This window comes from Heptranchias perlo, chromosome 34 (genome assembly GCF_035084215.1).
Source record: "Heptranchias perlo isolate sHepPer1 chromosome 34, sHepPer1.hap1, whole genome shotgun sequence".
In the NCBI taxonomy this organism is placed as follows: Eukaryota; Metazoa; Chordata; class Chondrichthyes; order Hexanchiformes; family Hexanchidae; genus Heptranchias; species Heptranchias perlo.
In genome coordinates this window covers 22,389,027-22,414,775 of record NC_090358.1, presented here as the reverse complement: position 1 = coordinate 22,414,775, position 25,749 = coordinate 22,389,027, and the positions used below count along the sequence as shown (strand labels likewise).

Sequence of the window (25,749 nt, the reverse complement as noted above, 5' to 3'; positions counted from 1 at the left end):
CCTGCATGGCCTCAGCCCTCCCTCCTCCAGCTCTGCAACCCTCCGAGATCTCTGCAGTCCTCCAATTCTGGCCTTTTGTGCATCCCCGATTTTCAGCGCTCCACCATAATAACTCTCCTGTGAAGCGCCTTGGGATGTTTTACTATGTTAAAGGCGCTATATAAATGCAAGTTGCTGTTGTTGAGCCAAGGGAGTCATCATGCCCTGCGCGACGTTCCATTTAATAGATGAAAATTCACATTGACGTGCACCCAGATTTCCAAAACACACACCAATCGCGTGAAGCTCTGAGCTCGGGGCATCACTTTGTAAAATCTACCCTGATGTTTCCTCTCCCACTTCCTTGTAATGTGTAGCCCATCTCGGGGTTCCCCGTTGAAACTGAAGAGGCAAAATTCCTCTTGTTGACAATTTTAACACAAAACTCGGCACAAGTAGAAAATGGCTTGTCCCAACTTGTGCTCGTGCAGGACTTTCTGGGAAAGTTATCGACAGGAATCATTTCACCCCTTTAATTCTACAAATTTCTTCATACCCCATGTATGTGCGCTCAGCTCGCCCACAGAAGGTTTGATTAATGAAAGTTGTTTTGACTTTGTTTGAATATTTTAACTTGTTCTAACTTGTTTCCATATAATATGTTGTTAATCAGGGCAAAGAGAAGACACACCCTACTGAAAATTACGTTGTGTAATATTAAGGATCTAGTGGTTTGTAAAATGGTAGTGTTGTGTATGTGCTTTCTGGAAGTTAGCATGACTTATAATTTGCACAGGAAGGAGTAGGTGGCTGAATTCTCACAGCAGTTCGAATGATGTAGTGCAATAATAACATCAACCACAAAATAAGTTGCAGACACCCAGACCCTCGACATCCTCTTAAGGTTCTGTGGGATTTGTCTGTTGCAATTCTAGTTTGATGTGAAAGAGGACAAAGTGATAATTTCCAAATCCACATAATCAATGTAAAGACTATGTTATCCAGTTCATTTGCTGTGAGTGAGATTCTATAACTGCCCCTTCAGATTAGTAGCTGAATTCATGGATCAGTTCCTCTTTGTTCTTTCTGTTTATTTACAGATTTGTTCCAAGGTTTTCGAATTTGAATGAATTAACCAATTAATAAATAACTGATGCATAGAATCATAGAAAGGTTACAGCACGGAAGGAGGTCATTCAGCCCATCGAGTCCGTGCCGGCTCTCTGCAAGAGCAATCCAGCTAGTCCCACTCCCCCGCCCTATCCCCATAGTCCTGCAAATTTTTTCCTTTCGAGCTTGGCTGGAGTTAATTTAGATTAGGGTCGTTTAAAAACTAATTACACAGCGATTAACTGATGCTCAAGTTTGTCACGAATTTCATATTGTTCTGATCGTAATTTATCTAATCACATGCCATTAGCATTGATTCACAGAATCAGTTTGTTGTTAAGACACTGCTACAGCAGTAGAGAACAGCCTGAAGCTCTAGGGGTAATTAGCTGGTTTGTCCCGTTTGCATTTCATGGGTCTAAAGGGCCGCTTTTACTGTTGTTGCCCCATTAGTGGATATATTGCTAATCAGAGATCCCAAGATCTGTTCGTATCAGCAACCTGAGATAAAGCAAGCTTATGGCACATGGATTCAGCTTCATATGTTTCCCCTGAGGCTCTGTTGTATTCTTCTGTGGCCCATGAAGGAAGAGGCTTGGACACCCTGTGCTAGTACGTTAGTTATCCCATCTTTGCTTCATACCTGGTTTCTACATTAAGGAGATTGTCCTGCAGTGTTTTTAATATTAACAAACATCATTAATATACAGGAGCAAAGTTAGAAATCCAGAATCCAGGTATGATAATTCACTCGTTCAGCATCTTCTCCTCGTCTCAAACATAAATTTCTTTTCGAAATGTCAGAGAAGGGGATTTAACTTTGCCACAAGATTACACCACTTCTCTTAAAATAGCGCGGATGGATGTAATACACGTAACTGCTTCCCTATGGAGTTCAATCACCAAAGGTCCATTAGCAGATTGTATGTAATACATGTAATGTTGGATACCTCAGAGAGAATGGCCCAGAAATTCAGCCGAGCAGCTAAACTGCCTCCTAAGTGGGCAGGAAGTGCACGCTCATTGTGAGCTGGAGTTTGCCACTCGTCATATTGGTAGAGGCCAAAGAGTCAGTGTGCAGTGCCCATGCCTGAAACAGGCGTTAGGCCCTTTGCCTATGCAACACCTGACTGAGGCCCCCACTGCAAGATTGGTTTGCCCTGAGGCAGCCAGCGCCTACATGCAACCAAACAGGTGGACCTTGTAGGAACCGCCTGGTAGGCCACAACCAACAAGGTAAGTGTTTAAACTATGCCACAACCCGACCCCACGGTCAAAGAACGCCAGCCGCTGCCAGCTGTCGCTCTCTTCCCCACCCCTCACACTGGCTCGCTACCGCTACATCCCGACCTGGTCGCCCCCCTCTTCCTCGCTTACCTGAGGGCCGCTGTGTCACCAGCCTATTAGCATTCGCAGCTAGCCGGCCAGACGGAAATGGGGCCTGAGGCCTAATATTGGGTGCACTTTGGGCCTCACCATTCAGGTGCCCCCATGTACCCAGAAAAGGGCTTGCCTGAATTTCTAGGCCAATAACTAGCTGTAACCCAAAAAAGGGCGTTCCGCTGATCTACAGTATAAACAGTCAATCCTCAAGATTGAGCACCATTTTGCCCTCCTTCCCAGGTATAGAAAATCAAATTAAAGCCACATTGATTAATATCACATTCTTGCTCTGAGTTTGGCTGAGGTTTTATAGGCAGCCTCCGAACACTTTGCCCGCCCAGGTTTCACTGTAGAAGTTATTTCTGTCCATTATTTAGTGACTTTTAGCTGCCTCATAATCTCCTGATACGAAGCAGATCTTTCAGATGTCTTACTTCTGACTTTCGATGATGACGAGGGAAGATGACAGGAGACAGTTTAAAGTAGATTACGTGGCGGTCTGTCCAAAAAGTCGGCCTAATGTCGAGTACATCTTGGATAAAGTCAAGTGGATGCCAGTGCTTCGAGCAAAGTGCCTCCAGGAGGTTTTGTGTTTATCAGCTTGGTGAAGTGAGGCGATTGTGACAACTATCTGACGATGAGGATGTTTGATGTACAGGGAGAGGCCGATCCCACTCAGTGCTGGCTAATGACCCCCTTCTACTTTTTGTGACCCTGGTCTCCACTGGTATTAAAATCTCTTACTGACTACATTCGAGACCACTCACACCACGCGTGAATAGGGTTGCCAACCCTCCAGGATTGCCCTCCGGTCTCCAGGATTCAAATATTAATCTCCAGGACACTGCTGCGAGCAAACTGGGAGAAGAATCATCGGGGCAATAAAAATTTACGTTCTTTAAAAAAAAAATTTCTTTGAACTCTTTTGTTTACTAGTTATAAAAATATTGGCTATGGGGAAAAAAGTTGTTTGACTGACAGTCAAGAATCATCCAATTGGGTAATGAAGAGTCCATTCGCATTCCAATTGGTGTGGAAAGGTGGTGCACCACAAGGACAGACGTGTTGGGCGACCAATGGTGGGATAGTGGGGGCGGGGCGGTTGGATGTAGGAGGTCAAGTGATGACGCCTCCGGGAATATGTCCAACCAGAGTTGTGAAGCTGACTGTTCGGTAGATCGTCACAGAATCTGCTCTAAGTTATCTCATCCTTTGTCATTGTTGAAAGACTCCCAAAACCATAAGAACGTCAGATCGGAGTCAGTTGCTTCAAGCTAAGCTGGACCATGATTTCCGGTCACCATGAAGCTGGTTTTAGGGCGCCTCGTTTTGTTTTATTTTTCAATCTCGGGATGTGGGCATCACTGGCAAAGGCGGCATTTATTGCTCGTCCCTTGTTGCTCTTGAGAAGGTGGTGGTGGGCCTTCTTCTTGAACTGCTGCAGTCCGTGTGGTGAAGGTTCTCCCACAGTGCTGTTAGGTAGGGAGTTCCAAGATTTTGACCCAGCGACGATGAAGGAACGGTGATAAATTTCCAAGTCGGGATGGTGTGTGCCGTGGAGGGGAACGTGCAGGTGGTGTTGTTCCCATGTGCCTGCTGCCCTTGTCCTTCTAGGTGGTAGAGGTCGCGGGTTTGGGAGGTGCTGCTGAAGAAGCCTTGGCGAGTTGCTGCAGTACATCCTGTAGATGGTACACACTGCAGCCACGGTGTGCCGGTGGTGGAGGGAGTGAATGTTTAAACTGATGGATGTGGTACCTTAACAAAATTTAAAAAGTCAATAGCATCTTAGACAAAAGTTGTTGTCACAGATATGTCACCTGCCTCAATGAGCTGAGCTTTGCCAGGGAGCCTTGTTTTGTTGAACATAGGAATGTCAATATTGTATCAATCAAGTTCTTTAACCAGTAGAACAGTTATCTCTGAAGGGTTATCATATAGGCACTCCATGATGCAGTGATAAGTCAACTCCTTTTCCATTTGTCTCGCCTGCTCTGATGACCCACCAGTTGCAGCATGCTGGTTAAGGTTGTTGAACTGGACAATATTTAGCTTCCTTTTGTAGCTGCCCTACATTCCTAAATAGCTCTAGGTTGCTGCCAAACTCTAATGCCACCCCAATCCAACAGCAGAGATGCCAAATTCTGGGACAACTGAAACGTAGATTTGCAACTGAGATGGCAGGTATCAGTTTAGTGCTGAGCAAACACCGCAGGACGTCATCTGATAAAGAATCTACTTGTAAAGAAAATGATTGTAGGGACCCACCACGGATGCCAGGGTGCAGTGGCAAGACTAAACCAGGAGAACCGGAGACATGGTTGGTTGCAGTGGATAGTCGTCAACACCTTATGATGATGACAAGAGACAGTTTACACCAGATTATGTGCTGATCTGCCCAGTAGTGAGCTTCACACGTTGCATGAGTGCTGCGTTCCCTGCTACAGAGCCTTCGCGGCCATTGAATCTACGAGATGATGTTTACAACCTGAATTCTGCACTGCAGGGAGTACGTGATGAAAGGCAGCCATTCATTCATATTCACCGATGGGAGGACCACTGTCTAATTTCACTTGGCATCTGAGACAAATGCCCAAGGTATAGCCACTAGTGCTCAGTTGAGTGAGAATCAGTGTCAGGAGCTATATAAATGATGCCGTAAATGTGCGGGGAACTTATACAGTACCACGGGATCCTTAACTTCCATGGGAACAGGCATGTGAGGCTAGGCTTAACACCTTAACCAGAAGATGTTACCTCTGGCAATGAGCATTCCCTCATTGTCAGCCTAGATTACTAGCTCAAGTCCTGGAGGGAAGCTTGAGCCCACAAGCTCTTACTCGAAAGGTGAGAGAGCTACCTGCTGAGCACTCTGATGTTCTCCTATGAGTGTGTTGTGAAACTGTAGAGATGACTGCTTTTTGCTGACCTCTTTCATGTTGATTATTTATTATCGTCAAGCTCATCTGGTCTCCAGCGACATTTTGCTCATTTGAATTTACCCCAACTAAAGACGTGAATAAAAATAAATAATTAATAAGATCCAGATTTCAGCTTCCGACTGCTGGAGCAGCGGTTCATCGCTGACGTGGTTTATGAAGCAATGCATCCCAGTGATGCAAATGCCAAGTAACAAGTAGTTATTATCTTTGTGGTGCAAGGGAAGGTTAACGACTGCATCAACAAGCACATTTCATCATCTTAGGCCAGCATTTTCTCAGCCTCTCTCGCTCCTCCCACCAGGCGACTGGACTGAATCAATGTGAAATTGTCCAGTATATTTACAGTGCTTTTTCTCTCGTTGAGTGATCAAATCAATCACTTCCTTCTCTCACTGTTACCTCAGCAAGCCACACCAGATATCAGCAATAAGCTAGCCACTATATTTGAGATACATTCTCTCTCTCTTGCTGCAGGAAAAAACTCATGGCACTAACAAACCCCTCTCTCCCCCCCTGCTATCTGTAGACATCCTATTCATTGCACAATCTGTCTTGCTTAACCCACTGTGCATTAAATCACCATCCTGCTAATCATAAACAAGACAATCAACTTAAAATCCTGCGAGAGCCTTTCCCTTACAGAGAGTGATCATTTACTTGAAAAGGGAAGATTTGCAGGGCTGTGGGGAAAGAGCGGGGGAATGTGACTAATTGGATAGCTCTTTCAAAGAGCATGTACAGGCACGATGGGCCGAATGGCCTCCTTCTGTGCTGTAAGATTCTATGATCTGCAGGATATTTGAGGGCCATAGATTAATGACAATGATTTGAAAATATCTTTAAAAGTACGTCAGGAAGCGCCCAAATTGGAAGGTGTTTTCTGGTAGCCTTCGACGCTGGTGCTGGAGCAGAATTGAAGGTGGTGGGGGGTGGGGGGTTTGTGGGAATATTGGGCGGAGATTGATCCCACCGGACCTCTGCCCGTTCTCTGCCACACACAAACCTTTGGCTGGGTGATAAGTCAGGTCTAAGGAGCTGGCAGTGAGAACAGACGAGAGCTTCATTTTAATATCTAAATTCATTATAAAAAGCTCTGTGTGTGTGTGTGTGTGTGTGTGTGTGCAATTTCATACGACTATCATTTTGTGCTGAGTTTGTCCATGTGAAGTGGGCATGTTCTGGTTTGATTGGAAGCCAGCATTGTGTTAAGAGAATGATATCAGAAAGAAAGTGGCATTTCACTTCAGCTTTGTGCAGGGTATTATTTTCAGAGTTAATCTGTGTCTTGTTTTTTGTGGGTTTTGGCCAAGGGTTTTGGCTTCCAGATTTTTAGTTGCTGCAATTGTAAGTTTAAAAAAAAAATCAGGATTCCTCTCTTGTGTTACCCAAAAAGTCATATCCTCAGATAGAGGCTCGCCTTCCTTGGAATATCAGAAGAAAACTTCCCTTTGCATGTTCTGCTTCACAAGCGAGGCAATGACAGTGTTCCGTCTCCCATAATCTGACCCTGTACCCCACCCTGTGTGTGAGTAAAGGAACGTGTGTCATGTAGGTGAGTTGTACAATAAACTTGATGAGTGGACCTCACTTTTTCAAATGGTCATGAAATAACAGTTCCGACAACAACTTGCATTTATATAGCACCTTTAACATAGTAAAACATCCCAAGGCGCTTCACAGGAGCGTTGTCGGGCAGAATTTGACACCGAGCCATATAAAGAGATATTAGGATAGGTGACAGACAGCGTGATCAAAGAAGTAGGTTTTAAGGAACATCTTAAAGGTGGAGAGGTTTAGGGAGGGAATTCCAGGACTTAGAGCTTAGGCAGCTGAAGGCGATGGAAATTGGGGATGCACAAGAGGCCAGAATTGGAGGAGCGCAGAGATCTCAGAGGGTTGTAGGGCTGGAGGAGGTTGCAGAGATTGAGAGCGGTGAGGCCGTGGAGGGATTTGAAAACAAGGATGAGAATTTTCAATTCGAGACATTGCTGGACTGGGAGCCAATGTAGGTCAGCGAGCACAGGGGTGATGGGTGAACGGGACTTGGTGTGTATTAGAATACGGGCAGCAGAGTTTTGGATAAGCTGAAGTTTATGGAGGGTGGAAGGTGGGAGGCGGGCCAGGAGAGCATTGGAATAGTAGAGTCCAGAGGTATCAAAGGCATGGATGAGGGTTTCAGCAGCAGATGGACTGAGGCAGGGGCGGAGACAAGTGATATTATGGAGGTGGAAATAAGTGGTCTTGGTGATGGAGAGCATATTGTACCAGTTTGAAGTGGCAGTAATACACTGAGCTCTGTTGTAGTATGGACTTGTATGTAAAGCTTTAGAAAGAGCTGTTTTATGAGCAATTAACATGCAGTTTTAGTCAGAGTGTAACCGGCTTAAAGGAGTGGCTTTAGTACTTAGCCCACCTACTTGATATAATGCGTTGCTGGCTAGATTTACCTTGGCAGGATTCCTGACGTTATTAACCTTTTCCCTCATCTGCCACACCCTCTGGATGCTTGTCTCTGCATCCACTTCCTGCCAAGCAGCCTGAACATCTCTTCCTTGAGGAGGATGCCCTGGGGTCCCAAACTGGGCAGGACCCCTTTGCTTCAGCACCTCTTTTTTTAAAAAAAAACACCACATGAAAATCTCTTTTTGTCCAGCCAAGGTTGCTTCCCTGCCCAGCAACAATTAAATAGCCCCTTTAAATATCAGCCGGAGCCTTTTAAGAGCAGCAGCCGCGCATTATTCTCCCCATCCCTGGCAGTGAGCTCCCTCAGGCAGGCCCGAGCTCGGCTGGGAGTTTGCTATGAATGGTTAATGAGGCCAACCTTAGAAAATCCTGCATGGTTGTCCCGGCTTTTCAGCATCCGTATTGGAAAAGTCACCCCCGTGTCTCTATTGTGCCATTCCCAAAGCATTTAGAAAATGTATATATCACTGTTGCATCTGATCTTTGTCCACATAATACAGCTTTAGTACCTGGTAATTAGAGACAATCCTTTATGACAACAGGCCAAATGAAATTCAAACTGTGACACAGCTACACCTTAAGTTTATAAGGGAGAAATGATTTGAAACACATTTGGGAATCTAGGGGCTGGGATTATGTTCTCCCCATGACGATTCCTTTCCCCCCCCCCCCCCCTACTTCCCGCCCTGAAGCCAACATCCTGGGTCTGAGAGGGCCGGGCTGGAGGCTGCTGTCAAGAGGCCTAGCTACAGATTGCGACTCGCCGGGAGTGTTGCCAGGAATATGTGGGTGCACAGGGCAATGCTCAGAGTCACTGTTTGCTGTCACTTGGCTCTTGTGCCTCACCAGGTAGTTTTCCTGTTATCGGATTAAAAATGTACTGAATGGTTAACAGCAGAGCGCTCGTGATTAAGCAAGTTTTATCTGAGAAAGAATGCCAGGTTCTTGTCCCATTGCCCTGAATACAACACTCTAGCACATTGATAGATTCTGATGCTGCCTGAGAAAATTGTACTTGATATGTTTTTCATAGAATGATACAGCGCAGAAGGAGGCCATTCAGCCCATCTTGTCTGCCGGCTCTTTGAAAGAGCTTATCCAATTAGTCCCACTCCCCTTGCTCTTTTCCCATAGCCCTGCAAAATTGGCCTTTTTAAGTATATATCCAATTCCCTATTGAAAGTTACTATTGAATCTGCCCTTCTTTGGCAGTGCATTCCACATCATAACAACTCGCTGCATAAATAAATTTCTCCTCACTCCCCCCCGGTTCTTTTGCCAATTATCTTAAATCTGTGTCCTCTGGTTACCGACCCTCCTGCCAATGGAAACAGTTTCTCCCGATCTACCCTATCAAAACCCTTCATAATTTTGAACACCTCTATTAAAACTCCCCTTAACCTGTTTTTGAAAGTATTGTCTTCATGACAACCGTACACACTTATACTAGATTTTTTTTTTACATTTCTGCTATGGAGTACGTAGTTATAATCCTGTGAGAGACATTTTGAATAATTCAAGAAGAAGAATATTGATCACTTCCTGAGGGCAAGATTAGCATACATTTTGCAAGCCAGAGAGGAAGAAGGATCAGTGATTTCTTATATATTTGTGTCTTGGCGACATTGAGCACCATATGCGATTGGATTGTACGGCAGCTGTCATTTTAAATGTGCAACATGTTTGTCATTCTCAACTTCCTGGCTTCGTCTCGTCTGACTCAAAAGGAACCATATGATAAAAGTTGCCTAGATATGTCCAGTGTAGCACATGCTTACTGAAAGAGGATTGAACGAAGATTGAAAAAGATGTAATAAGGTAAATCTAATTACAATATAAATTGAGCCTGCCAATGGTATTTATCCTAATTGAGACCGATTGGGATGAATGCCATTTGCAGCTTACCATTGCAGATCAGTTGACTGGATTTAAGAGGAAGATACTATAAGAAAGAACTTGCATTTATATAGCACCTTTTATGACCTCAGGACATCCCAAAGCACTTTACAGCTGGTGAAATACTTTTGAAGTGTAGTCACTTGTAATGTAGGGAAATGCGGCAACATGTTTGAGCTCCCATTTTGACGAGGCTCCATTCCGGGAGTGCAGCTTCGCACAGCAACCCCTTACCTATGAATTACTGATATACATAACTGGTTTGATCTTCTTGTTTCTATCAGTTGGTTTCTATCCCACCTCATGGGTATCCTGGAAAAGACAAATTCATCAATTATAAGAAATGAGCAAGACATCAAAGTGCTATTAGATGATGTTCCGATATTTTAATTGACTTTAGGATCACAAGAACACAGATTAAGTGAGTTATATACTTGTTGCTTCATGAAAATTAAATGAAATTGTACGTTGGTATTGTGGAGCAACAGAGTCCATGTTGTGAGCATGAAACAGGCAGCTGATTGTAGAAAAGTAGATCTCCATTCACTTTGAAGGAACAAAGACCATGGAAGACAGAACATAACACAATAAAATTGTCCTTTTGATCATCGCAACAACAAAGGCCCTTATTTTTATCCGATGGTAAACCTCACTTCACCATTACTGCATGTTGTACATTTTCTGCAGGCAATAATCAAGTTTGTTGGCCCAGAATTTGCTGTCAAAATAACGGTGAGACTGATGGCGCTCGCCATTATTTATGTGTAAATGGCACAGCGACATCAGGCGAGGAGCAGATGCGCGATGAACGCAGAAATCCAAAAGTTGCTGTCCGAGATGCGCCGCTCTGCCGTTAGTTTCGTGAAAATGGCATCTCGCGATGGTAATGCCGTTGAATGTCAAGGGGAGGTGGTTAGACTCTCTCTTGTTGGAGATGGTCATTGCCTGGCACTTATCTGGCGCGAATGTTACTTGCCACTTATGAGCCCAAGCCTGGATGTTGTCCAGGTCTTGCTGCATGCGGGCTCGGACTGCTTCATTATTTGAGGGGTTGTGAATGGAACTGAACATTGTGCAGTCATCAGCGAACATCCCCATTTCTGACCTTATGATAGAGGGAAGGTCATTGATGAAGCAGCTGAAGATGGTTGGGCCTAGGACACTGCCCTGAGGAACTCCTGCAGCAATGTCCTGGGGCTGAGATGATTGGCCTCCAACAACCACTACCATCTTCCTTTGTGCTAGATATGACTCCAGCCACTGGAGAATTTTCCCCCTGATTCCCATTGACTTTAATTTTACTAGGGCTCCTTGGTGCCACACTCGGTCAAATGCTGCCTTGATGTCAAGGGCAGTCACTCTCACCTCACCTCTGGAATTCAGCTCTTTTGTCCATGTTTGGACCAAGGCTGTAATGAGGTCTGGAGCCGAGTGGTCGTGGCGGAACCCAAACTGAGCATCGGTGAGCAGGTTATTGGTGAGTAAGTGCCGCTTGATAGCACTGTCGACGACACCTTCCATCACTTTGCTTATGATTGAGAGTAGACTGATGAGGCGGTAATTGGCCGGATTGGATTTGTCCTGCTTTTTGTGGACAGGACATACCTGGGCAATTTTCCACATTGTCGGGTGGATGCCAGTGTTGTAGCTGTACTGGAACAGCTTGGCTAGAGGCGCAGCTAGTTCTGGAGCACAAGTCTTCAGCACTACAGCTGGGATGTTGTGGGGGCCCATAGCCTTTGCTGTATCCAGTGCACTCAGCCGTTTCTTGATATCACGTGGAGTGAATCGAATTGGCCGAAGACTGGCTTCCGTGATGGTGGGGATATCGGGAGGAGGCTGAGATGGATCATCCACTCGGCACTTCTGGCTGAAGATGGTTGCAAACGCTTCAGCCTTGTCTTTTGCACTCACGTGCTGGACTCCGCCATCATTGAGGATGGGGATGTTTGCAGAGCCTCCTCCTCCTGTTAGTTGTTTAATTGTCCACCACTGGATGTGGCAGGACTGCAGAGCTTTGATCTGATCCGTTGGTTGTGGAATCAGCTTAGCTCTGTCTATAGCATGTTGCTTCCGCTGTTTAGCATGCATGTAGTCCTGAGTTGTAGCTTCACCAGGTTGGCACCTCATTTTTAGGTACGCCTGGTGCTGCTCCTGACATGCTCTTCTACACTCCTCATTGAACCAGGGTTGATCCCCTGGCTTGTTGGTGATGGTAGAGTGAGGAATATGCCGGGCCATGAGGTTACAGATTGTGGTGGAATACAATTCTGCTGCTGCTGATGGCCCACAGCGCCTCATGGATGCCCAGTTTTGAGCTGCTAGATCCATTCTGAATCTATCCCATTTAGCACGGTGGTAGTGCCACACAACACGTTGGATGGTGTCCTCAGTGCGAAGACGGGACTTCATCTCCACGAGGACTGTGCGGTGGTCACTCCTACCAATACTGTCATGGACAGATGCATTTGCGACATGTAGATTGGTGAGGACGAGGTCAAGTAAGTTTTTCCCTCGTGTTGGTTCGCTCACCACCTGCCGCAGGCCCAGTCTAGCAGCAATGTCCTTCAGGACTCGGCCAGCTCGGTGCTGGACATTGAAGTCCCCCACCCAGAGTACATTTTGTGCCCTTGCTACCCTCAGTGCTTCCTCCAAGTGGTGCTCAACATGGAGGAGGACTGATTCATCAGCTGAGGGAGGACGGTAGGTGGTAATCAGCAGGAGGTTTCCTTGCCCATGTTTGATCTGATGCCATGAGATTTCATGGGGTCCAGAGTCAATGTTGAGGACTCCCAGGGCCACTCCCTCCTGACTGTATATCACTGTACCGCCACCTCTGGTGGGTCTGTCCTGCCGGTGGGACAGGACATACCCAGGGATGGTGATGAAGAGTCTGGGATGTTGGCTGAAAGATATGATTCTGTAAGTATGGCTACGTCAGGCTGTTGCTTGACTAGTCTGTGGGACAGCTCTCCCAATTTTGGCACAAGTCCCCAGATGTTAGTAAGGAGGACCTTGCAGGGTCGACTGGGCTTGGTGTTTTGCCGTTGTCGTGTCCGGTGCCTAGTGGTCCGTCCGGTTTTATTCTTATTGTGACTTTTCGTAGCGAGATTTTACAACTGACAGGCTTGCTAGGCCATTTCAGAGGGCAATTAAGAATCAACCACATTGCTGTGGGTCTGGAGTCACATGTCGGCCAGACCGGGTAAGGACGGCAGGTTTCCTTCCCTAAAGGACATTAGTGAACCAGATGGGTTTTTATGACAATCTGGTAGTTTCATGGCCACCATTACTGATACTAGTATTTTAATTCCAGATTTTTATTTAATTAATTGAATTTAATTAATTAATTGAATTTAAATTCGCCAGCTGCCGTGGCGGGATTTGAACTCATGACTCTGGATTTTAGTCCCGGCCTCTGGATTACTAGTCCAGTAACATAACCACTATGCTACCGTACCCAACTATTCACTGTATTTGTTAACGACTTAGATGACTGGATAGAGAGCCACATTTCCAAGTTTTCCGATGACACAAAGATAGGCAGCATTGTAACCAGTGTAGGTGGAAGCATAAAATTACAGAGAGATATTAATAGATTCAGTGAATGGGCAAAACTGTGGCAAATGGATTTCAATGTAGGCAAGTGTGAGGTCATCCACTTTGGACCTAAAAAAGATCGATCAGAGTACTTTCCAAATGGTGAAAAGCTCGAAACAGTGGAGGTCCAAAGAGACTTAGAGGTCCATGTACATAGATTATTAAAATGTTATGGACAGATACAGAAAATAATGAAAAAGGCTAATGGAATGCTTGCCTTTATGTCTAGAGGATTAGAGTACAAGGGGGTAGAAGTTATGCTACAGCTATACAAAGCCCTTGTTAGACCGCACCTGGAGTACTGTGTTCACTTCTGGGCACCGCACCTTAGGAAGGACATATTGGCCATGGAGGGAGTGCAGCGTAGATTTACTAAAATGATTCCTGGATTCCAAGGGTTAAATTATGAGGAGAAATTACACAAACTAAGGTTGTATTCCCTGGAATTTAGAAGATTAAGGGGTGATTTGATCAAAGTTTTCAAGATATTAAGGGGAACTGATAGGGTAGATAGAGAGAAACTACTTCCGCTGGTTGGGGAGTCTAGGACCAGAGGAAATAGCCTAAAAATTAGAGCCAGGACTTTCAGGAGTGAAGTTAGGAAACACATTTACACGCAAAGAGTGGTAGAAGTTTTGAACTCTCTTCCACAAACAGCAGTTGATGCTAGCTCAATTATTAATTTTAAATCTGAAATTGATAGATTTTTGTTAACCATAGGTATTAAGGGATAAGGGGCTAAGGCGGGTATATGGAGTTAGGTCACAGATCAGTCATGATCTCATTGAATGGCGGAACAGGCTCGAGGAGCTAAATGGCCTACTCCTGTTCTTATGCTCCTATGTCATCTGTGGCTCAGTGGTGGCGCTCTTGCCTCTGAGTTTGGAAGGTTGTAGGTTCAAATCCCACTCCAGATTCTTGACTACAAAGCCAGGCTGATACTCCCAGTATAGTAGTGAGGGAGTGCTGCACTGTTGGAGATGCTGTCTTTCAAATGAGATGTTAAACTGAGGCCCTGCTTGTCCTCTCAGGTGGATGTAAAAGATCCCATGGGACTATTTTGAAGAAGAGCAGGGGAGCTCTCCCTGGTGTCTGGGTCAATATTTATCACTCAAACAGATTATCTAGTCAAACAGATTATCTAGTCAAAAGATTTACTAGGATGCTACCAGGACTTGATGGTTTGACTTATAGGGAGAGGTTGGATAGACTGAGACTTTTTTCCCTGGAGAGTAGGAGGTTTAGGGGTGATCTTATAGAAGTCTATAAAATAATGAGGGGCATAGATAAGGTAGATAGTCAAAATCTTTTCCCAAAGGTAGGGGAGTCTATAACGAGGGGGCATAGATTTAAGGTGAGAGGGGAGAGATACAAAAGGGTCCAGAGGGGCAATTTTTTCACTCAAAGGGTGGTGAGTGTCTGGAACGAGCTGCCAGAGGCAGTAGTAGAGGCGGGTACAATTTTGTCTTTTAAAAAGCATTTGGACAGTTACATGGGTAAGATGGGTATAGAGGGATATGGGCCAAGTGCAGACAACTGGGACTAGCTTAGTGGTATAAACTGGGCGACATGGACATGTTGGGCCGAAGGGCCTGTTTCCATGTTGTAAACTTCTATGATTCTATGATTATCTCATTGCTGTTTATGGCCTTGCTGTGTGCAAATTGGCTGTCGCATTTCCCAATATTGCAACAGTGACTACATTTCAAAAATACTTCATTGGCTGTAAAGCACTTTGGGACATCCTGAGGCCATGAATAGGCACGATATAAATGCAAGTCTTCCTTCTTTTCTTTCAATCAGGAATAAGTTTGCGCAGAATTATGTGGGTGGGGGGAAGAAATATAAAGAAGAGGTGAATCCTGAATGCAAGGCAGCTTAGTGAATGGGATGGATTTCAATGACCACCAGAACTTGCAGAGAACAGAGTCAGAATGGTTAAATCAACCAGTGCAACAGGTTTGCAAATGTTGATTCTTTATTCACGTCAACAATTTCTGTTAATTTTCCGTTAAAAAGATTCAGGAAATGCATCACAAACTCCCTGCTTTTTTATCAGCTCCCAGCACTGCTTCCATTTTAAGATGCCAATAATTGCTGCTGCTCTTTTTTAACTACTGTGATTAAGTCCATGCAAATTTTTTATCACTTGAACTGGAACCTTGAACTGATGGTTATCACTTGGTCAGGTTATGAGAAACAGCGTATTCTGAGGTTTTGACAGTTTGAATTGCATCCAACTATTATAAAGTAAAAACAAAGTAACGAGAATAAGGTTAGTCCACGGAATACAATTCTGAGGACCAGTTCCAATATTGTTTAGTCTATTGTCTTCATTGGACACAACAGCTAGAATTGTCTGGTCAACACCATTTCAACACCTTTGGTAATCTAATTTATTAAAAACAGGGTCACCATTGGAATTAAAATGATGCTGATCAAAAAATGCAGACTGATATTAGGAATATAATCATGTTGTATTTAAATTGTAGCAATTTCTGACTTTTTGCAATAATTTATAGTATTAAATATAGAGTGGGAATACATTGTGGTGCTAAACCAATTGTGGCTCCTGTAATGGACGATGAAGATCCACTCGAATCAACCAGAGTGGAGACCTTTGCAGAATTGCTTTCTTGTCGTCCATTCACAACAGCAGGGACTGCTTTCGCTGCTCTGCAGAGGGGAATCCGTCATAAATCTTGTAGCCCAGTGTAATATTGTTAAGTATTGGTTTAATTTGGTTCATTCTATTGAAAATACAATATAAAATATATTTTTGCAACTCAGCAATGTACGTGATAGAAGTGCTGGATAATAAATTCCAAACATAGATAAGGAACTAGTAAAACTGATAACCTGCAGTGTCATGTCAGTGATAAAGAATTCTTCACATTTTTTCTAAATTTCTGCTGTTGTCTGTGTATGACATTCCTAGACCAGGTCCATGTACCTCATCCCGAGACCAGGTCCATGTACCTCATCCCGAGACCAGGTCCATGTACCTCATCCCGAGACCAGGTCCATGTACCTCATCCCGAGACCAGGTCCATGTACCTCATCCCGAGACCAGGTCCATGTACCTCATCCCGAGACCAGGTCCATGTACCTCATCCCGAGACCAGGCCCACGTACCTCATTCCGAGACCAGGTCCACGTACCTCATTCCGAGACCAGGTCCACGTACCTCATCCCGGGACCAGGTCCACGTACCTCATCCCGGGACCAGGTCCACGTACCTCATCCCGGGACCAGGTCCACGTACCTCATCCCGAGACCAGGCCCACGTACCTCATCCCGAGACCAGGTCCATGTACCTCATCCCGAGACCAGGTCCATGTACCTCATCCCGAGACCAGGTCCACGTACCTCATCCCGAGACCAGGCCCATGTACCTCATTCCGAGACCAGGTCCATGTACCTCATCCCGAGACCAGGCCCATGCACCTCTTTCTGAGAGCAGGTCCATGCACCTCTTTCTGAGAGCAGGTCCATGCACCTCATTCTGAGACCAGGTCCATGTACCTCATCCCGAGACCAGGTCCATGTACCTCATCCCGAGACCAGGCCCATGTACCTCATTCCGAGACCAGGTCCACGTACCTCATCCCGAGACCAGGTCCACGTACCTCATCCCGAGACCAGGTCCACGTACCTCATCCCGAGACCAGGTCCACGTACCTCATCCCGAGACCAGGTCCATGTACCTCATCCCGAGACCGGGTCCATGTACCTCATCCCGAGACCAGGCCCATGTACCTCATCCCGAGACCAGGTCCATGTACCTCATCCCGAGACCAGGCCCATGTACCTCATTCCGAGACCAGGTCCATGTACCTCATCCCGGGACCAGGTCCATGTACCTCATTCCGAGACCAGGCCCATGCACCTCTTTCTGAGAGCAGGTCCATGCACCTCATTCTGAGACCAGGCCCACGTACCTCATTTTGAGAGCAGGTCCATATACCTCATTCTGAGAGCACGTTTGTGGTTACGGCAGGTAAAATGCAATATGGAAATTGCTGTCCATTAACAACGCAGGTGAAAAAGAGCTGAACACCCTAATTTTGTTAGTTTTGCACTTTTCAAATTCCATTGTCACTTATTATGTTCTCAGTGTTAATAACTTTTGGGGGATTTTCTCTGGTCACTATCTTTATATAATAAAAATCTTACATCTACAAGTGCTTTATGTCAACTTTATCCATTATAAATTCCTATGTCCATATATATAAAGCAGAAAATTTTTACGTAAACTTGTCAGATTATAATTACACCTCCCCTCAGCAGAGATAGGAACATAGATGCCACAATGCCATCACTGGTGGGGAAGTGTAATTATAGGGAGATGTATTTATATGGTCAGTTTCCATTTTAAATGTGGACATAGGAATTTATAATGGAAATATAAAAAATAGGGACTTCAGGATGGGGACTGGATTACTTCTATGTGCCCTGGTTCAGTTGCCCTCTGGCATTTAACCCTGCATCACTTGAAAACTACGTTTGGCCTTGACTCCCTGCATTCTCTGCATATGGTGAAGAAATAAAATGTTCTCCTTCATCTCATTGGAGGTTTATAGGGAATCCTTAAAGAGTCTGGCAGTGTAGGCTCAAACATTGCCCCTATAGTGTCAGCTTGACTCAGTTGGTAGCACTCCTGCCTCCGGGCCAGAAGTTTAAGCTCTAGCAGCACTCACTTGAACATGTCATCTAGGGAATGCTGTACTGTTGGTGGTGTGGTCCTTTAGATGAGACATTAATGCAAGGTCCCTCCTGCCTTTCTGCAGATTCAGGTGGCCCTTGAAGATCCTATGGCACTGTTTGTAGAAGAGTAGTGAGTTCTTTCAGTATCCTGGCCAACTTTTCTTTCTCGGCCAATATCCTCTAAAAACAAACTGACTGCTCGTTCATCTCAAGGCTGTTTCTTGGGACATGACTGGTGCAAAATGGCCGCCGCATTCTCCTGCATAACATTCTCTGCACTTCAAAGGTAATTCCTTGTGTGAAGTGCTTTGAGGTGTTTCAACGTGAAAGGTGCCATAACTTCAAGTACTCTTATTATTATTTAGTGGATTCTCATTACTGGATTCTTCCTGGAAATTCTTCACAAGCCAACATTTTTTGTGGTTCTACTGGAATTCTTACTATCCTTTAGGCTTTGTTGTACTATTGTTCTGCACAAGTGTTATGCATTCTACAACTGATTTACCAAACGTTCCATTATTTATGCTGATTAAGATGCTATTTAGCTGCTTGAGAAGTGTTAAAGGAGCATTCCTACTGGTTATTAAGAAGAAGAATAATGTTTTGTAAGGAATGTCTCGGGAAAAGCAGTATCACTTTATTTTGAAAACGTAGGCAGGTTTCACTCAAAAGTCTACTGCAAACATTAAAGGAATGTCATTTGTTTAGGAAAATAAAAACATGCCGTTACCAAACCATTGGAAACAATGGACATCTGCCTCCCGCCCGCCCCCTACCATCAATCTTATAGAAATCTGTGCTCCTACTTCGAGTAATAGCTTGTACTCGTGGCTAGTAATATCTTGGAATTCTGTTAAAGGTGGGGGGGAGTAATTTTCAATTTGGGTTCGAGCGGAAAACTGGGGGCTGTGGATCATCTCCCCATCATATACCCTGCCTGATAATCCTTTCCACCAAAATCTATGGAAACATAATGGGGTGGGTATGTAATGGGCTGTCAATCCACAACTGCCCGCTTTCCGCTCATGCCTAAACTGAAAATGACCCCACAAGAATGGACCGTGTGTGTGTGTGTGTGTGTGTGTGTGTGTCTCTGTGTGTGTGTTTTTCAGGGCATGTTATGCTCTAATTTCTCTCCCCATTTCTGCCGAGGTACTGAGGCAACGAGCAATCTGCTCCTAGACCTTCACCTCTGAGCTCTTGGGCTACCCATTGGCAGGTGCTGTCTGACCTACCCACACGTCATGCAGCTAAAACGTAAGAAAGAGCTTGCATTTATATAGCGCCTTCTCTCTCAGCAGGCCTCCCACGTTGTGCAGTCAGTATTGGTAGGTGGGTAAATATAGCAGCTGTTTTTCTCGTAGCAAAATCCCACCAACAGCTTTGAGATGCATGACCATTGAATCTGTTTTTTTGTTTGTGTTGGTTGAGGATTGAATGTTGGTCAAGGCGATGGGAAGACTTCCTGCTCTTCTTCGAATAGCACCATGGGAATTTTAGCATTCACCTGAACCAGTGAAACAGGCAGACGGGGCCGAGGTTTTAATGTCTCATCTCAGTACTGCACTGAAGTGTCAGCCAAGATTATTTGCTCAGTGGGTCTCGAAACACGCGCCAAGATTTGAGAGGTGAGAGTGCTACCAACTGAGCCAAGCTGGCACTGGATAACAACTTGTTACTTTGAAAACAGTGCCAACCTGTTCCTACACGCAAAACCTCGCAGAAATGTGTATTTGTACTTGGGAATAATAGCCGATCGTCAGGGCTCTGGAGTGAGTGTCAGGAACTCAATGGAGTGGGGCTTGAGTCTACGCTGGGAGTTCCTCATGCTGCACTTCTACCCCGCTACAAATGTGCAACAAGAATTTATATACAGAGAACAGATCCCTTCATTGGAGAGTGGTTGTAGTGAATTGATAGGAGGAACAGTGAGTAAGGACCAGAACATCCATCAGTATTGATGCCAAAAGGAAACTGTTATGTTTGCCCACAGAACAGTAAGTGAACTTCAGAAGTAGTTAATTGATTGCAAAGCACTTTGGGTTATCCTGAGGACATGAGAAGGCACTTTATCAATGCAAGTTCTTTCTTTGAATTGAATTTGGTATTTCACGTACAGTGCAACCCAATTCTGTAAGGGTCAGAACTGGAACTAGAAATGTGTTAGTTTCCATATCTCAACATTGTCAGAAATGGGCTTATATTTGTATTGCAATAGAATATAAAAAAGAATACAGCTCAAAAATTAAACAAAGCTAAAGTTTTAAGATCCCACAATATTTTTATTTTATTTTTTGGTCAGTCAAGTGTATGACGTGCACAACAAGGTCTCACCGTATTTAAACGTCTCCAAGCCAAGCCAAGTGAGAAATTCCCTTAAATGGAGTTTCTGTTTGCCCAATATAGAGAACGCACTGCCTCCCATAGGGACACACCTCACTTATCACAGTCAAGAATTATGGCAAGAGATCAGGAGAACCTGCTGAAATTCAGGGCCTTGGTGCACATAGACTTTCAAAAAGCCTTTAACATGGTACCACACAGGAGACTATTGGAGAAGATTAAGGGGTATGGAAATTGGGAGAATATATCAGAATAAAATATCAGGCATTTTAAACACCTTGAACTGGGAACAATTCAGAAAAAAATATTAAACTTGTTGAATGGTAAATAGGGAGAAATGTCACTTGGCCTCGCCATTGCACAGTCACTAGGAAACTGAAGCTGGGTTTCAGGTGCTTTTCTAATTAAGAAGCAATGTCAGTTCATCCAATAAATGAGCTGTAGAGGCCAAGAAGGTGACAGACCCGATCCTCAGTCAAGATGGTGGTAATGGACCACAGCACAGCACTGCAAAATTGGGCAGGGCCCCCAACCGCGATCTTTGTTCAGTGACCCCTGCTGGTGTGTGGACGTCGGGCGAGGGCAGGATGGGTCTGGGCTGTGCCGGCCCTCACAGTTGAGACAACCGGTCGATACTCGGCGTCCAATCTCAGACAGAAATAACGACCGATCGGGCAAGGTTCTGGAGAGCACTTGGCGCCCATGTCAACATCATCAGGAGGAGAGGGGAGAAAATTGGCAGACAGAAATTGGTAGGCAAAATATTTTTCATCAATTAAAGGGACTTTTTGAAGAAGGATTGCTGCGGCAGTGTGCGCCAAGATCCTGTAAAGTGAACCACACTGCTAGTTCCTTTGAGTTTGTTGCGCCAATTAAAGTTAAAAGCACTAGTTTTCTTGGGCGTGTTCTTTGGCTGCTATTACAAAGGTTAAACAAATACTTCAGCCTTCTTCCACACACTGCGTGTATGGTAAACATTCCATCAATCCCAGCCCATAAAATGCTGGCATTTGATACAAGGTTTTTACGTGTATTGACTCAATTCCTTGGGGGATTTATTTTAGAAGCAGCAAACAAAAATAGCAGCGATTGTAATCCTCGGCTGTCTCCCTTCATATTTATTTCAGCCCTTGCCAAGAAAACAAAAAGATTCATAAATTGTGTAAGTATGCAGTGACAGTGTTGTCTTGTATCTGGAATTAGTTATTGGTTGATCATTTTAATTTGAATAAGATTGAAGGTTGATAATCCATGTATTTGAGAAGTATTTTCTCCCCCTTTTAATGCAGTATTAGTCTCCCATCTGCCAGAGAAAATTACTTGCGTTTGAAGAAGCAGCAAAGAGCCTGTTCAGAAGTGCCCTTTATTTTGTAAGATCTACAGCCTTTTCCCAGCGCATTCTCTGAAAAGTGCCTGTTATGAGTTCAGTCTCCAAAGTAACACTGAAAAAATCCTTTTCTGGTCAGGAATAGTCCCAGCCATTCAATACAGTATCATCAGTGATGTCCCCTGGCTTGTAAACTTTGACACAAAAACAATTTTCAAAACGCCCGCAAATAATATTGCTGCCAAACAGTTGCTTGGAACGATATTCAAAACTGGATGGTTATTTTGTGTACGTTTTTTCTCAAAGCAAACTTCTTGTCTGTTTAGGAATCGCCAGTCAGTCAGTAGTAAAAACATTGAAGCAAGAGTTTGACTCAGTGCCCATCTGATTCTTTATCAGTTTGTAGAGTACAGATTTATTTGAGACTTTAGACTCTATTGTACAGCGTGAAGTACACTGTTAAAGTCGGGACTGTTGCTGCTCAGTAAACTTAGTCACGCAGAGGATCTGCGTGAGCATATTTGTTGGTAAGTTGGTAAGTTCGCGTTACTAACTTTGTCTCTTAGTATTTTACTGAGATTCACAATAATGTGCAGTGCAAGTGTAAGCAACTCATGTTACACTAAGCTGCATCAAGCTGGTTTCACAGAAAATGGTGGAGGTTGATTGTATATGTGACTATCATTATAACTACACACTTACCGTGATTGCTGTTTAACACGGAATGCTTTTTATAAATCGGTAAACCTTCTGCAATTAAATACTGCATTGCATTTATCATTGAATTCTGGATTAAGGAGTTAAATTCATTAGAAAACATGTAGGCAGGTTCCACTGAAAGGTTAGAGGTCAACGGTACAGTTGGCTGCTACTCAGTTATTGGAAGTAAGTTTTATAAATGATAAGTGATGAAGTAAAAACTTTCTTTCGAGTTTGTTCCCAGCTGTGTCTGTTGTAACAGGTCTGATTTATTTGCCACTTCAGTTTGTGTAGACCTTTAGATACTGTAAACGAACTTGTTCAGATTGAGGGGCATTGGCTGTGCTTTTATCTTCAAGGTTTTATCTTCAACAATTCCAGACTATTTAAAATGTGTTTATTTGCGGGCGATAAAATCGGGCCACACAAGCGGAGTTTTTTTATTTTAAGCCCAGTGTGTTGGGGAGGAGGGGGGATTGTTCCTATAATTTTCAGAAGCCTGAGAAGGTGTAGCATTCCACAGTGGATGCAGATATATCATTTTAATAATTAGTGTTTTTAGTGGAATTTGTGGAATTACATTGAGTTCCTGTTACAGAAGAAGAGAAAAAGATCGTTAATCGTCCAGGTAATTTTAAAAGAGTCGCTTCTTTCATTAGATAATTTTCCATGTTTAATTCCTATGAATTACAGAAATTCCCGTACGGAAGGCCATTCGACCCATTGTACCTGTGCCTGTGCTAGTATTCCCACCAGTGCTACCTACTCTAATCCTGCTCTTCCCTGAATTCTACCATATTTTTATTCTTCAAGTGTTTAATTCTCTCTTAAATGCCAGTAGCCACTTGTTGATAATATATTCCACTTTCTAATAATTCTTTCAGTGAAAAGGTTCCTTCTAACCTGCCTCTTTATATTTCTAGTACTCATCCTGTGTTTAGGCCCCTTAAAAACTTGCCGACCAGTGGAAACAATCTTTTACTGTTTACCCTCTTAAAAACCTTTCATAATTTTGAACACTTCCATTAGATTCCATTAACCTTCTTTGCTGCGATGACGATCTCTGCCCCAATCAAGAATTCCAATGAATGGAATGACCTTCAGAGAAAAATAAGTAATTTATGAAAAAGTGTTTTCTTTTCTTCAGGCTAATAACAGGTGTGAATAGGAATGTTGTGGCTTATATTGAGACCAGGTATGAGGAGGGGGTGGGGGATGGTGTGCAGAAGGAGCACCCTGACAGGAAGGGACCAGCTCAATGGGACAGCTTATCTTGTCTTTCTTCGTATCTTCATATGAATTAATCCATACTCTACAATTGAGTCCATTTTGAAATAAATATCTAATGGATTCCTACATGATCTCTTTTAAGAGCCAAGCGTCTGGCACATGTAGAGTTTCAAACATACGCGCAACATCTGCACTAGAATAAACTCAGTAAAAATGCTCCATTGCCTCAATTACTCATAGTGACTATTGGACTTGTTGGAGGTAGCTCCTGCCATTATAAACTACTTGTTACATGATTAGATGATCCAGTGGGATCATGGATAAAGTATTTTCTTCCTTTGGTTTACTGATGTGTGTGATGAATTCCAGCCAGACCCTAGACTCTGATCTGGTCCACTTTGTGGAACTGAAAGGACTTGCACAGCACGAGCATTTCTCTGATTTTTATTTAACTGTTTTCTTGTATGTGTCAGCGACCTAATCGTACGTCGACTTGAGTGGGATATTTTTTGAGAGCAAAGACTAGTTTCATTCATGAATGTTCTGGCCAGTTTGGAGCTCGGTCTCACAGACTCAGAAGGTCCACAATCCGCGCAGAGTTAGCTGCCCTCAGCTAGGGTGGAATTTGAGGCACTACAATTAAACACAGAGACTCTGTTCCATGGAGTGTGGGGGGGGGAATGCCAGATTTCCTGCTCCTCAACACTACGCAGTGATCCCTGCTGCAAAGAGAACAGCTGTGGACATCGGATGAGCTGAGCTGGGCTGTTGTAGTTTCCCCTCCCATAATCGCACAGTCTGACCGTCTAACCTGGCACATGAAAACTGACCGTTTGGGTGAGGTATTGAGGGCACCCAGCACCCATGGAAAGACAACGCAGCAAAGAGTCAGAGGGGTAAAAATCCGTCTTGGGTGATAAACGCTAAACGAGCGGTATCTCATCGACCGCCTATTGGACGCCCCATCAGATATTCAGTTCTCTTGAAGTGAATGGAACTGAGTATCAGCGGGAAGTATAATGGGCGGCAGATACAATAGCGCCCGTATCGCGCGATCGCCTGAGACGGATTTTGACCCCGATGTCTGTGTGGGTGAGGGGGCGGAAATTGGAAGAGGATTTATTTTTTTGTAAAAGAATGGGTCATAGGAATAACTTGACGATAAGAGACCAAGGCCCATCAAGTTCACCTTCTACCACCCTGGTAGTCACGTGATGCAGCTCATTTTCCATAATATTTTCAAATCCAGCTCTTCCCTTCTAGTGTTTAGGTTTAAAAGTGGCGACGATTAGTTCCTATTGGGTGGGTAATGGGGTAGATTTTGGACTTTACCACCTGGGCGTTAAGCATTGCCTGGACAGAGTGGAGAAAGGAAAATCTACTGGGAAGATGCAATGCCCCTTATTAACCCACTGGATTTTCTATCCAGATATTGGGCGGTGGGGGGCAGTTAAAATAAAGGCAGCGACTTACCCCCTCTGAGCCCACTGCCTTCCCGCCGGCTCCCGATATTAAGCTGCTGTTTACACCCGCAGGAAGGAGCGTGGTTAGGGTTGCCAACTCTGGTTGGAGACGTTCCTGGAGGTTTGATCACATGACATTTTGACCACATGACATCTGACCATGTGGTGCCTGATCACGTGACATCTGATCACATGACTTCTACAAATGTTATTGCATTTACCGTGTAAAGGTTGGGTTCTCTGTAGTTGAGTATTTTTGCTCGTGGCTTCACGCCAGCAGCCGTTGTGCGACAAGTTCCAAGAACCAGGAGGACACCCATAAGTAGGGGAAGAGGGGAAAGCAAAGGTGGGGAAGAGGGAAAACCGAGGAAACCCCTCCCATTTGCAGACCCTCTGTCGATGGCCAAGACTGCCTAATTCCCGCCCCTCCAACCCTTTGCTGACTGGACTCCACGTGGTCGCGGCTCTCTGCGACGGTGGTCGAGTGAGGTCAAACGGGAGTACGATGGAATTTATGGAAATGAAGTCCGACTGTTAAAATCGGGCCAAGCCTCGACGTCTCCGACGTCTCCAGGTGCGCCGCTCACTTCGGGGTTTGCACGCACTGTTC

At 44.4% G+C, this 25,749-nt stretch overlaps 1 protein-coding gene across 5 annotated transcripts in view; it reads left to right on the top strand.

Annotated features, from left to right (window-relative positions):
* Window positions 1-25,749, top strand: part of sema4ba (sema domain, immunoglobulin domain (Ig), transmembrane domain (TM) and short cytoplasmic domain, (semaphorin) 4Ba) — a 341,741-nt gene that overhangs the window by 187,894 nt on the left and 128,098 nt on the right. Inside the window, exon 1 of one of the 5 annotated variants that reach the window (XM_067971586.1) lies at window positions 22,197-22,274. The exons of the other annotated variants lie outside the window; for them this stretch is intronic. The gene's annotated coding sequence lies outside the window, so the exon portion shown is untranslated. Of the gene's footprint in view, window positions 1-22,196; window positions 22,275-25,749 lie in introns of those variants that run through there. 5 annotated transcript variants of the gene reach the window in all.